The sequence below is a fragment of the Sceloporus occidentalis genome, unplaced genomic scaffold (assembly GCF_023333645.1).
Source record: "Sceloporus occidentalis isolate IW3139 unplaced genomic scaffold, rSceOcc1.0.p SCAF_9, whole genome shotgun sequence".
Classification (NCBI taxonomy): Eukaryota; Metazoa; Chordata; class Lepidosauria; order Squamata; family Phrynosomatidae; genus Sceloporus; species Sceloporus occidentalis.
In genome coordinates, this window is record NW_028316989.1 from 42,482,846 (window position 1) to 42,497,830 (window position 14,985).

Consider the following 14,985-nt stretch of genomic DNA (forward strand, 5'->3'; position numbering starts at 1 on the left):
ATATCTACAAATCCCAGTATTCTGTAGGATGGAGCCCTGACAGCCAGTGCGTTATTTCGACAGCGTCTGTATCCTGAGTGCAAACTATTTTTTCACTTTAAACTTAGGTTTGCACCGACTGCAAGGACAAAGGGAAAAGTAGGACATTTAAAAAGCAGCTCAGACAGCAGGACAATAAAGGATTGTTTGGGGCTGCCCCTGTTAAATGAAGACATTTGAAGGGTATGCCACTGTCTACCACCATCAGCAGTTACTGTGTCTGTAGAATTTCTGGAGCTTAGAGGGACCTCTGCCTGCAATTGTGGAAAACTGCTGACACTCACAGTAGACAAGACTAGGCAAGTGAACAGATTCCATGACAGCAGGGCTGGGACTATCATTGGGCAGATTGAGGGGATTGCTTCAAGTAGCAGATGCTGGAGAGATGCAGCAGCAACAGTAGTGAAAACACATAGTCTACTCTCTGCCCCTTGACTTTAGACTACTGCATTCAGACATGGGGGAGGATGCTATCCCATGGACAGTACTGAATAAGATTCGACTCCTAGCCTTGTACATCTGTATATGGAACAGAAGAATTCTATTTTGCTTTTTTGCTTCAGGTAGCAAATGGTTCTCACTGTAATGGTTAAGGAATGAACTCCCAAATGGCATGCTAGGGAAAATAAGGGAAGCAATTACTTAGTCTCATAAGAACCTGAAGTATGCACTTAGGAAACTGGCATCTCTGTATGATTAATCGCTCAAGCTTTGACTGAACCCAGGAGTCATGGGTGCAGATAATCCGGTGCCATAAAATGACCCATCTACAATGTAGGCTGGCTGTTGAGTATTTGCATGGGCTGTACCTTTTGGCACCCTTAGAAGAGTGATTCAAAGAGAAATACAGAGGGTGAGCTGCTCCAAGGCACTAATAAGGCAGAGGGACAAGAGGGGCAAAGGACATTTGTGGGTGAGGATGAACTTTGCCCCTTGTTAAGACTTCTGAGAGAGCAATATTGGCATAGTTTTTGTGGATTTTTTGGGCTATGTGGTCATGTTCTAGAAGAGTTTATTCCTGACGTTTCGCCAGCATCTGTGGCTGGCATTTTCACTATTTGATTTTTTTCTTTATATAACGGTGTGTTCATACAAATCTGCATGCACATACATTCAGAGCCACATGGAAATACTTAATGATCTAATGAAGTGGACATCACAGAATAAAATCTTATGCTGTCATAACTTTATTCACAGTGTTATACTGGAACCAGGATTCTCAGGGTGAAAGTGCCAGAACTTCTGCATTAGCAGGGATGATGGTATTATTTGCCACCCCTCTCATGCTTCCCTGTCCATTCTGATTTTAGCTGCAATCTCCATAGTAACTGTGCGTGACTATGAAGTGTGTGCGGCTTTTTGCAGCAATAATATAATACTGTAAGCAGAGCCAAGAAATATTATTATTATTATTATTAGTAGTAGTAGTAGTTTATTCTTCCCATAATCCCTGTTGTAATGCAAATCATTTAAGGCAGCTTAATATTGAATGGATAATTAACACCCAATTAATTAACATTACAAAAGAGCATCTCCTAGTGAAAATGGAAAATGTTATACCTGGTTTATGTACCAATGTTCCAGTAAGAGTGCTAGGGGGCACTGTGCTTCAAGAAATATTCATGGCTCGGTACATAAGTGCTTTACTTCTGAAGATGCCAGCCACAGATGCTGGCGAAACATCAGGAATAAACTCTTCTAGAACATGGCCACATAGCCCCTAAAAACCTCACAAAAAACCCCATGCTTTCCTTCTGTTTCAGCACTTTGGTAGTCTTGTTCTTTTCTAAAGCGGGAGATCAAAATCCTACTGGCATTTTGTTTTGCTTTCAGAAGGTTTGACCAAATTCTAAAATAATCTAGACAGAAACCCCAGCATGATGATGAAAAGTAACTGGGTAGTATTCATACCTCAATGTTAAGCTGCTCACTTTTTGAAAATGCTGAAGCAGAAAACATCACCACCACTCCCAAGATAAGCAAAATAAATTATGCAGACCTCTTTTGCTGAATCCCAGATCCCATAAGCAATAGCAAGGTAGAATATTTGGAAGCCATTGTTTTAAACCAAGGGAGGAGAAAACTTGTCTGCAAACCTCTCCTGACCTCACAAACCCTTCATGAGCCCTGAAAGCCCTACACTCCAGTGGGTTTTTTAAAAAGGAGAAATGTTCTTGAGCATACAACAAAGCTGAATTATTAGGAAGAACTATTCTACTGCAAGAGCTGTTCAACAGGGGAAAGATGGTCTCAGATGGTGGTGGACTCTAGTTGGACTAGTTGGTCCTTCTATTCTCTTCCATCCATAAGATTCTGAGCCCAAATACACCTGAACACTATTTAATTCTCCCAGTCTCTGAAATGACTTTAAACCATCCACAATTGGCTGAAAATCTCCAGAGCGGAAACCAGAAGTTATATTCTCGTTACTTCTTAGTTGCCTTTTTGGCCCATTTTCAGATGAAAATACAACAGCATTGTATAGAAGGGGTCATACATTGGACTTGCTTCAATTGCCCACCTTGCCATAAACTAACAAAATTAGGGAGTTGCATTTGAGGTCTCCTCTCTTGAAAGCACAGACTAGCTTTGAAATAATAATTCTTTTTCACTTTGGTGTCAAGGAGTCATGAAGGTGGTCCTGTTCAGATCCAGACATGGTTGGCCCCAAATTTTTGGTGCCTGACTTAAAGGACAAGCAGCACCCTCTTGTGACTGCCCACCATTCTTCATACACCAGCCCAGTGGCCTGACAGTGGTATATTAAAGCAACACTATCAAAAAGACATCATTATTTACTAGGCCTGAGGGCAGCACACCAGGTCAAGGAAGTGCTAGGTAAGCTGTGGAGCCTCAACGCATTTGTCTTCCAAACCCTTGTTGAAACTTTCTCTCCTCTTGCATTCAATACATGAAGAAATGCCTCAGTTTGCCTATTGCTAAAGCGAAGGATCTTTGCCCTTCCAGATGTTTTGAATCATAGGTTCCACAGAGTTTGGAAAGGCAAGGATTACCACTCTCAGAACTTCTCATGTAGCATGCCATTGGGAGGGGTGATCCAAAAAGTAATTTGTCAGAGCTTTGATACTGGTGAGAGTTTCAGAATAAGGCTTTTGGAGGACCCAAGATACTCACTCCTGGCCTAATAGTCGGGCTGGTCCTGGATCAAGACCTCAGTGCTGTGGATGGCAGATCCCCTCCCAAACTGAATTAAGTGCATTTGGGATGCATGTGAACAACAGTGATTCAACCCAAATTCATCCAGGATTATTTTCACCATGTGAATAACCCCTGAGTAAGAGGAAAGTAAAAGGAGGAGAGAGAAACTGGGAACTGGGATATTTAAAAGCGACTGAAAAAGTGGGACGGCAGAGGATTAATTGGGATGGTCCCTGGATGGAGGCAGTTTAGGGTATGGCTCTAAATCAGCGCTAGCCAGCATTGCTAATGGTGCAGGATGGTGGATGCTGTAGATCAATAACATCTGGAGAGCGAGCTGCATATTCCCTTCCCTTGGGCCACTTTCCTTTAAAGCAAGTCCTCTCCCACTTGAGCTACTGTGTATGGTGGTTTGTGTAATGCAAGGCAGCCTTGGGGCACTCTTGGAGTAATGAACAGCAGACTAAGGATGCAATTTTGGACATGTTTCCTTTTTGCTGCATCAGTCAGAAATGTATCCATAGGGTATCCATTTAGGGTGAAGGACCGACTTGCAAGGGGCCTGGGAAGGAGCAATTGGGGATGAAGACAGGAGCCAGGAAACAGGAAAGGAGAAGTAAAAGAAACAAATACAAATCAAACAGAGGGACAAAGAAAAGCAAATAGATGAAAAATGAGAGGAGGGGAAGGAAAACAGGGATACAGGAAATATGGTTGATGAAAGACTTGGTAAAGAGGTTTTAAAAACCCCAGGGTGGGCAGCAGCACTAGCACACGATTTCAGCAATATTTTGAATCTGGGCTCCCGTCTAAATACTCAGCCTTCCAGGGCAGCCCCCGTTCCCCAATCTGCCACCAACCATCTGTTTGGTTACATGATTGTGTGCCGTGTCTTTTACAGCACAGGATAACATGGAATCCACTGCTGCACACAAATGTCTATAGATACAACAAATTTAGGTATTAACTATTTGTTTTAGCGGACACATGCTCCCTTTCCCTTAACCCTACATTTCTGACAGATCCGAATGACAGGAATAGTAATAGGGTGCTGCTTGTTGAGCTCCTACTGGAGATCTGACTGATAGAGATAGAGGATAATCCTAGTGAGAATAGTTCCTAGCCATTGTTTGTCTGATGCAGAGCATGAGGTGCGGAACTTGTGGCACAGTAGATGTTGCTGGACTGCAATGCCCATCCTCCCTCACCATTGACTGTGATGGCCAGGGATGATAGGAGCTGCACTCCAGCAACATCTGCTTATGTTGCAATTGTTCTGATCTTAGCAGGGATAATCCTGATTGATCCTCTGCCACTCCACTTTTCAGCTGCTTTTAAAGTGTCCCAGTTTCTCTCTCTTTCTCCCACTTCCTCCTTTGTATTCAGTTTACTTCCTTTGCTATAAGCAGAGTTCAGATTACAAAAGTAGTTTGCACCCAGTTACATCAGGGGAGAGGAGGCGCGGAGGGAGTTGAATCTTGCTCTTCTCAATAGCCTCAGGCAAAAAACAAACTGCTGTAGCATCTCCTAGGGTTGTATATACTTCCTTAGTCATAACTTTTGCCATCTTGACCACATTCTGATGTGCTTGGCCACACATGTCCCAATTTTCATCTGTGAAATCTTGGAGGGTATGCATCTGCTAGGTCACATGTTATAATCTGCACCCTTGGTTTAATGGTAGGGTTCAACGGTACCAGTAATTTTCCTGAGACACAAGCAACCTCATCCTCATCTCCAGGTCTGGCTCTGCAGTTAGATGGAATGAATCAGCAAGTCTGAGATGCTGTCACAGGAGACCATCTGCCATTTAATTTATTACATTTCTTTTAACGTTGCTTTGATTGTGTAGCTTCATTATCGGTTCTGGCAACTCACCAGAAGTCAGAAGGAAGGAAAACAAACTTGTCCTATCCTGCCCCTTGAGCCTTTCACAGCATTTGGTTCTGCAGAAATCAGATGATACTGTTTAAAGCATAAACATGAAATGGAATTTGCTATCACAGTCATTGTGTGATCATCTAGTGACAAGCCTCTCCATATTTTGCTAGGTGGTTGATATATTTATTGGATTCATATCCCACCTATCCCCCCAAAATGGGATTCAAGCCTGTTCTTCAACCTGACACACATCTGGTATTGAGGGATGTATGTGCTACCATTGGGACTGCCTTTAAGAAACCAGGGTCACCTCCACAAGGTGGAGAAGGATTCTGTGGAGACCATGGCTGTAGCATAGGAGAAACTGCTTTTGCTAGCTGTCCTTGTTGCTCAGTTGTCATAGTAGCAGTCACAGAGCAGGAACTTCACATCTGTCAGTCTTGCTAGTTTAATTATTTAGAAGGACAAATTGCAAGAGATAATGAGGATTATTTCATAGTATCTTCAGAGAGTCAGTGTCAGAATGGAGGCCGTTATTCCTTTACAACATGCTTCCAAATTTTTGATGTTTCAGACAAGCTTTTAATATGTCAAACTGGATGCTGATGCTGATGATTACTACCTGCCCTCCAGACCCACAGATTCTTTACCTGCAGATTCAAGCATCTATGGCTTGGAAATATTCCAAAAAGGTATACATTCCAAATAGGAAATCTTGATTTTTTGCCATTTTATTCACGTGACATCATTTTACATTGTACTGTGTTTCATAGGACTTGAGCATCCACAGATTTGGGTACCCACTTTTGGCAAACCCAAATTCGTATATGTGATGTGTGCCTTCTGTTAAACTGATAAAGAACAACTTTTTATCACCTTAGCTTGAGAAGTGAAATTTGCCAATGCACCTCCTTCAAAATATTCATTATTTTGGACTGACACATTGTAATTCAACCTTGTTATCTGTACTTAAGGTTAACTGGTCTGGCTTTGTAACTTTGTCGAGGGCACATGATAGCAACAACAACAAAGTTACAAAGCCAAGCCAGTTAAGCTTATCCTATTTCTCTGAAATGATGGAATTAATCAGCAAACGTTGAGGATTTTTATTATTATTTTTGCTCATCTCTGGTGCAAGATTTAACAATTAAACCAAATCAAACACTGGCGTTTGCTCAAATACTGACCAGAACTTGTAGCCAATATAATTGTTTTAAGGACAAGGGTAATATGATTTCGTAGCTCAATTGTCATCTTACCTTATATAAAGATTGATCACAACTGCCAGGCTGAGAGATACAGACAGCTCTGAACATTTCAGCCAAAGATTGCACTACAGGAATTAAAGGCCCCTTCAGCTCAATGTGTGGAACAGGAATTTTTGTTAATTGCTTCCATGGCATGTTACAGTGTGCAGACGCATGGAATCCAACCATACGCTTCCTTTCCCTCCATCTTCTGGAATGCACCATAAGCTTTGTCTCAGTATATAACAGGCAGCAGATCCCAGGGGACATGAGCCCCTCTGGGAGATGTCTGCCAGTGACAGAGTCTGCACCTGGCTTTCATTTGGGACATATGGCTGGCTGGCTCACGGCTTGTTTGTCTGGGCATTTCCCCCTCCCTTAAGGAAAAGAGTAGTCATACAGAGGGAGGGGGGGGGAAGAATGAGCCACTGGGAAGCCTTTTCTGGATGTGGGACTCTTGCATGCCAGACTTCTCGTGTGGTTTCTGTGCCCTGTAAAATATGTGAGGTTTATAAAGCTGCAGGCAGGAAGTTACAGAAAAGCCAACTGGGGAATGACTATTCCAGAGTTTCCACTTGCTCCCTATTGCCTCCGAGGCACTATTTTAGATGTCGATTCTGAAGAATTCAGTGCCAGCCCCAGACATTTTGCTGCCTGAGGTGGAACAGCAATGCTTCCCGCAGGACCTCCAATACACATTCAAGTCAAGGTATGTAGCTGTCAGAACCAACTAAGCTACTTTGACATATGAAACAGAAAATCTCAAAAGCACCTTTTCCCGTTTCTGGCAGTAACTAATAGCTCACAAGTGGCTGTCCTTTTGTGACACGCAAAATCTGCTGCTCAGATCAGCTGTCTCACTCTGCTGAATGGTAACGTGGTTCCTAGATAATTTCATTTAAAGATGACTTTGCTCAAATTAAAATCCTTATTTGCTGCCTTCAAAGGGCCAGTCTAGTTGAGACATTGATACATTTGGACCTCCTATAAGGTCTACCTGAATTAACAAAGTAGATGTGCTCCTGATATTGCTGCTCTTTTTAAAAAGTTGGTACCAGCAACAGAAATAACATTGAAAGAAAAAAGATCAGTAGTCCCCCTCCAAAGAAGGGCAGCTTGACATGTTTGAACAAACTTTTTATTCAAAACTAAACAAGATGCACATGTGCAATAAAATAGCTGGGTTGAGTAAGTCTGGAGGAAATGGCCTTTAAGCAAACTTCCAAAATGCATCCAGAATGACATTTACAACCCTCCACTTCTCATTTCCTTTTTGGTGACCAAGCTTACAGATCTATGCTTTTTATTTTATCATGCTAGGGGTAGTTGTTTAGTTGGAAATCTTTAGCATTGTCTGCAAACCTCACTTCCAGCAACCATTATTTTGTCACAACTTAGGCTTGTTTTGCATTAGCACTGGATCCAGTCTGGAGGATACAGGGCCTGGGTACCCATCACTGGAGGATATATTAAAGATAGAATGGGTTATTCCTGACTCAGACCCAGGCTCACCTCAAGGTGGCAGGAGATCCACACAGTGGCTTTTGTACATTTCATATCACTTCTCTCATTCTAGGTGGGCCCCAGTTAGGATTTCAGGATCATGACTGTCCTAGGCCCTGAGGTTTCCAGGCCAAAAACAGAAACCTAGAGATGGCCTCTGGTCATGTCATTAAGAGTTATGCATTAAGGGCCAACTGCAGGTGCTCACATCCTGTCATTCAAACACACACATGCACACACAGAGAACATTGACGCTGCTGCCACACTGCAGAAGTACTGCACTTTGACACTGCTTCAACTGCAGTAGCTCAGTGCTATGGAATCCTGGGATCTGTAGTTTGTTGTGGCACCAGCACTCTCTAACAGAGAAGGCTAAATGTCTCACAAAATTATGACTCCTGGAATTCTATAGCATTGAGCCATGACAGTTAAAGCAATGTCAAACTGCAGTACTTCTGCAGTCTGGCACCAGTCTCAGTCAGAAATCTTAGCAAAAGGGTCTGTTCCAAGATCAAGCTGAAATTCCTTTGTACTTAGGGAGTCGAGATGAGGAACATTGAATCTAGCCTACTTTCTTCTAGCCAGAAGGTTGATGCAACAGAGCAGAGTGGAAAGTGAGTCCTGACACCACAACTAGGAGAGAAGGGAGATGCTAACAGAGTAAATAAACGTACCCTCTGGGGAGTCTTTGCAAGTTGCAGCAATAAATCACTTAATAAATCTTCCAAATAGTAACAAGCTGCTGTTCTCACACATGAGTTGGATATTTGCACACAGCCCTTCCCTCTTGGCTGGAGCTAAGCCCACTAAAACTGGAGAATTTGCACCCTTATCTCCTGCCTGGAGATGACCCATGAAAACCGGAGACTCAGAGGTCACTCAGCCATCTTTTTGTGTGTGTGTGACTATGCAAATAATCTCACTCAGGCATTCCAAGTTTGTTATCCACACTATGGAACTGCATCTTTGCACATCTCTGCAAATTCCATTGCTCACACGTGTAAGCACTCGAATAAAGATTCACTGTCTGAATAACCCCTCAGAGCCAGACCCTGAGATTTGGTAACCCCAGTCTCAACAAGTGGGCTTCAGCCATGTATGACAAGCCAATACAAGGACAACCAATAAAGCTGTGGCCTTTTACAACCAAATTAAGGATCCCTGTGTGTGTTTCACTGGGCCACCAATAGTGTTGGTTGTGATGAGAATGAAGGTTGGATTGATAGGAAGTAGGCAAGCACTTTGTGAACTCGGATTTGGGAAATGCAAACAACCATGTATTATTTGCATTTCCCACATCTGAATTCAAATCTGATGTTCCCCTTGAAACATCACAGTTCCCCAGCCTGAATTCCCCACTGAAAGAAAGAACCATTGAGACAAGCCCATCCTTTTTTAGGGAACTGCACTAAAACTCTGTGAGAAGTACTTGTCAGTTCTGCTCTATGTGGTCAAACTCTGACCTGGCCTGAACCTTCCTCCTACCTGCAGCTTATGTCTCCAAGGACTGCGCCTACAATGTCACTTTTCCTTTAGCTGTACCCCATACCAAATATAAACTTGGCTGGGAAAAGGGCTATAGGCAGGGAAGCAAGCAGAAGCTGTGGGGAAGGTTTGTTCATTTTAGGTTGCATGTGATGCTTTCAACAAAAATCCAGTTCTGTTTATTTTTAAATATACAAGCGGTATAAAGTGGGTATGGCTTTATGCTTTCCGCAAGACTCAACCATTTAGCATTCTGAACCGCCAGATGGAAGGCGGAAAAGAAAAGAAATAGCTTCATGATTGTCAGAAAGACTGGTTAACCAGTAGTATCTAGCCAGCTTTTCCAGAGTCCACAAATGGTTGATTTTGGAATTGATTCAGTCTAGAAATATATCTAAAACTGTGAGACTGCAGATCCATAGCAGACTTACTAGTAAATATGTGGACTTTTGCTTCAGCTCCAAAGATATCTCAGCAGCTATCTACAAGCAATAATACATTGGGCGACGAAAGGTAAAATATAGAGAAACCTCAAAGTAAAATAGAAAAGCAAGCAAGCATGGGAAGAAAAGGCTGCCTTGCTTGGTATTATCGGAAAAGAGTATTAGGTACAGACCAGAGCAACTTTCAGCTATTTAAAAATATATGGGATTGTTTTTAAAATGGGAATGGCATCCCTCCCTCCTCACTTGAAGCACAGTGTTTTTGGCCTAATTTACAGTAGCCTCATTGCTAACTAAGAAAAGTCTTGCCCTGGGTTTACAGCCAGTGGCTTGGCAACCAAGAGACATCCGGAAGCTGGAGAAGCAAAAAAAAGCCTGGTATAAAAGCCACAGCTGTAGCTGAGGAGGAGGGAGGATGCTATGGAAAACAGAGGCCAAGGATACAGCAGGCCAACAGCTGTCATGGCAGGAGATCTTTCCTTACCAAGAGATACAGTGGACCCTTGGTATCAGCTGGGGTTTGGTTACCCCTCCCTCCATGGATACCAAAATGCATGGATGCTCTAGTCTATGTAATGCAATTACTGTACATCGGAAAATGGCAAAACCGATGTTTACTTTTTGGAATGTATATATTTTTTGAATATTTTCAAGCTGTGGATGCTTGAATCGGTGGATAAAGAATCCATGGATACAGAGGACCGACTGTACATGAATGGCCCAAGATTTACATCAGTGGTGAGGTTGCTGAGGGAAGTGACAGAAGAAAACAAAGGGGAAAAGAACAAAGACCACATTCCCACTTAGAAATAAATCACTTTGTGATCCAAATCGATGGATTAGTTTGGCAGCAGAGCAGGGTTCACACTACATTTGCCCCGACTGCATTTTCTTGCTGCAAAATAAAATAAAATAACCCACTTGTGGTTCACATTGACAAATGAATCGATTCAAAATGGACCTGCTCCAGCCGGCCAAAGGGCAAATTTAAATTGATTCCGATCCACATCTGGTTCACACTTGTGTGGAATTGGTTTATCCAAAAAGACAAAGAAAAAATCAGCATCAAAAAGATGTGGGCTAAATGGGTCTAGTGCATGGCCCCCCTCTCCGAATTGCTTCAGTGATTCAGTTCAAGTGTGAACCATGGTCATTTAAACTGGTTCAAATCAATTTGCAATCCGGTGTAAAAGGTAGTGGGAATGAGGCCTAGGATTCCCAGACTGCAAACTGAAGGTGGCTCCTGTATCTTTCCTGGATCTGTAGAAGAGGGCATTATCGCAGGTGCTGCTTGATACCTGACTGAGTAACAAGCAATACATGCTGAAATCCCCTCTTTTACAACTGCAAAAGGCATAGGCACCACCTCCAGTTTCCAACTGGCAACCTTAATTTGGAAGAGGGCAGTTAGAGAGCAGTCAGCTTGAAAATTCTTTTGGCAGTAGAGTAATTTCTCCTGTCCCACATCGGTTGTATATAAGAGAAGGCCAAATCCAAAGGATCAGGGCTGACAAACAACAGACTGTGACAAATTCAGGGGAGCCTAACAGGCTTGGCTCAAAATGACCAGGAGGCAGACTATGTGAGGGTCTGATTTTGGAGGGTCATACAGTGACTGGACAGAGGATTAAACCAGACAGTTCTTTGAAAACTGGGACAATGGAAGGGTATGATCCATTGTAACGTTTGGTTATACCCCTTCTTTAACTGTACACCCCAGCTGATTTAATTCAAAAATATTATATCACTTCTCCAATAGGAAGATGGTGAGTGTCAATGGAATGGAAGCCAAAGCAGTCATTGAAAAACAAGAGAATATCTTCTAACTGACTCATTTTGGGAGGGACCAACTTACTTAGTTCAACTTACTACATTCGCTGCAAACTGAGTTCAAAGTGTAAAATTAGTTTTAACACAGTTAATTCAGCAGGAGAGGAGAGAAGGGGAGGCATCTTACTCTTCCCAGTACGCTCAGGTAAAAGATCCTAGAGGAAAGTATCAACTTGCTCTGGGGAACCCTGAAATTTTTATTTCTTATTTTTATATAGTATTGCATTTAAGAATAAGGACACAATGGAGCCAACCCACAACCAAGTAGGATGATCTGGGAGGGACCCAGATTAAAAATTTGGCAAACACTGTATGAATGTAGAGCCTATGCTTGCTCCTTTTTGTTCCATTGTCCTGGTATTTGCTACCTGACCAAACCTGCTTGTTTTCATCATTGCGTGAGCTCTGTATTGGCTGCTGGTGTCTGTTGTGTAGGAGATGCAAGCCGTGAATGAGGCCTTGATTGTCTTGACAGAAGGATTAGGAGCAGGCCTACGGCTTAATCCTTTTTTGAGCCTGCCGGAGATTGCAGCGCCTCCTCCCTCTTCCATGTAGCTAACAAACACACATATAGCTGCATGAGGCTTAGTTTGAAGGCCTGGTCAAACCACCTTGGATCTCAGATAATGGGTTATGCGATGTAGATTTCATAATCGTGTTATGACCTACTCTACTTAGTCTTGTAAGATAAGTTGGCTAACAAGAAGGTGGATGGGAGGCAGGCTACACTGAGAGGTAACGGAAAGTGCAGGCTGTAGAGAGACTCATTGCAAGAGAGGCAAGTTGGTTTAACTTCTGTACAAAGGGAGGAAAGGAAATGTGGGCTAGTTGGAGATCATCTCTTTAATGAGAAAAGCAGATCGAACTAAAGTCAGAAATGACTTGAAGGCACAAAACAACAACAATGACAACAACAACAAAGGACATTTTTTAGAGTGAAAACACAGAGTGTAAGCTGCCATAATGGGGGAAAGGCCACAATGTAATCAGGGTTGGATGCTTTACAGCCCTGAATCTCTGTGGCTATATGTAGCCCGGTCTGGAGGCATACCCACAGAACATGATGGATAGAGAAACAGAGCAGCCTTTGGAAAGATGCCCTAAAATGACATTTCTTGTTCATGTTTCCGAGTTTACATGTGCATCTCACACCCTCTAACTCTCTTGATTTGGCAAGTACAGTCCCAATTAATCCTCTGTTGTCCCACTTTTCCAACCACTTTTAAAATGTCCCAGTTTTGCTCTCTTCCTCCCACTTTCTCCCTTTGTCCTTAGCTTACTTCAGTTGAGCTCTAAGTGCAAGAGTAGTTTATGCACCTATATGCATCTGAGGAAGTTGACTGAAGTCTACGAAAGCTCATGCTGCCAACTGTTAGTCTCAAAGGTGCTACAGGATCTCTCTACATACTGATTCTACAGACTAACAAGGCTATATCTGTGAATTCTGCAAAAGGAGTTTGCATTGCTCTCTCTTCACTAACATGGAGAAGAGGGGGAAGAATCTTGCCCTTTCCAATAGCCTTAGGCAAAGCAATCTGCTGCAGCCTCTCCTAGCTTGTCTGTTCTTCCTCATTAACAACATTTTACCTTCTTGACTACACACTAATGTTGTTTGGCCACATATGTCCCAATTTTCATCTGAGAAATTTTATAGGGTATGACATCCCTTATCCTATCTGGGATATTTCGCCACTCACTTTTCACGTATAGTCAGCATTCCATATCCACAGATTTTTTTATCCATAGATTCAAGCATCCAGTACTTGAAAATATTTAAAAATATATAAATTCCAAAAAGCAAACCTTGATTTTGCCATGTTATATAAGCCAATGGATAGCCCCTGCAGAAGGAGTTAAGTTTTGCATTGCTTACATGACCAGGACATAAATAGATTCTCTCATGGAGGAGTCTTGGCTGGCTCACTGAGGAAAAATGGCAACATTTTCCACTGGTTTAAGTTCTATCTATACTAGCTGGCAAACTGGATTTCTATCAGTATATTAGAATTATTATATGTCCAATTGATATTTGAACAGGTTTCTTATCTGTTATGAATCTTTAGATTCATCCATTTTCTTCTATCCATCCATGTTTTCTTGGAAATTTTCGAACAACGTCCTTATTTGGCATCCATCTGTTATTTCCCTCCCCTCCCTTAAAATACTCCGCATTTCCTCTTCTGTTCGCGTGGTTGAAAGTGAATTCTTTCTTGAATCGGGTATCTGTGGTCCCTTGGGAGAGAAGAAAGAAAAGGCAGCGTGGGAGGACACTTTTTCTTAGAATAGCTAGTCTGTTTTCTTAGGACTCCCCTGGTGACACTGTCAGAATGTAAACATGACTGTGGAACATTCATCCACATTCTTGTTCTCTTTTCTGAGTTCCTTTCCCGCACAATCTGGGCTTTGTACCAGGGCTGGCCCTACCATTAGGGAGAGCGAAGAACCTGACCAGTGCTGTAACTAGGGTTGGGTTCATTCCAGTGCAGTAAACTCATGGCAGATGCCCACTCCAGGGGAGACAATATGGGGAGAAGGTGGTAGAGAAGAGAAGGAGATGACAGAAGGCAGGAAGGACCACTTGCTACCTACCCTCTGCCTCCTGACTGCCCTCCACATTCAACCCATGCTGCTTGGGTAGCCGCTGGCAGGGATGGGGTGATGCTGCCACCTGGTAGCCCATCTCCCATACCATCCTCAGCTGCTACCAGCTTCTTTTTTGTGCTTCTCCATGGCTTTGGACATTCTTGGCCGAGGTCAAGAGAGCCCAAGGCAGCAGAGAATCACAGATGGGAGGCAGTGATGGAGGCAAGCTGCTGCTGCTACCCAGCAGACGGCCAGAGGGAAAGGGAGATGAGGTGGCTGGAGGGAAAGGGAAGATGTCTGTGGCACCAGTGCTGCTCCCATTAGTGCTGGTATCTCCATTTTCTGGGCAGCCAGCAGCCACACCAGGCCTGGAAGAGGTACCAGGTAGTAGTAGCACCCAACTCCCACTAGTGTCTACGGCAGGAGGAGGGTCTGACTGGGTGTCACCTACCTCTGATGTGTCACCCAGTGCAGCCCTCATTCCTCGCAACCCCTGTTGACACCCCTGAAACTGGCTCAAGTAGCAGATGCTTATTATGTGTATTGGGGAATAGTCCTGGCCATTTCCCATTGTTGAAAGACAGCTCTGTGTTCCACTGCCTTCTCTGATACCCACAAGTGAAGTGACGGGCACTGTCTAGAGTTTGCAATACCACCTTTGAAGAAACTTGCCAAGAAAATCCTGTGACAGGGTTACCATAAATCGGAAACGACTTTAAGACACAGAACAACAACAATGCAAATGTGAAAATCTATTTCTCTAATTTTTGTTGAGTTTCCCAGGATCTCATGGAAATTCACATCTTAGTCCAGTT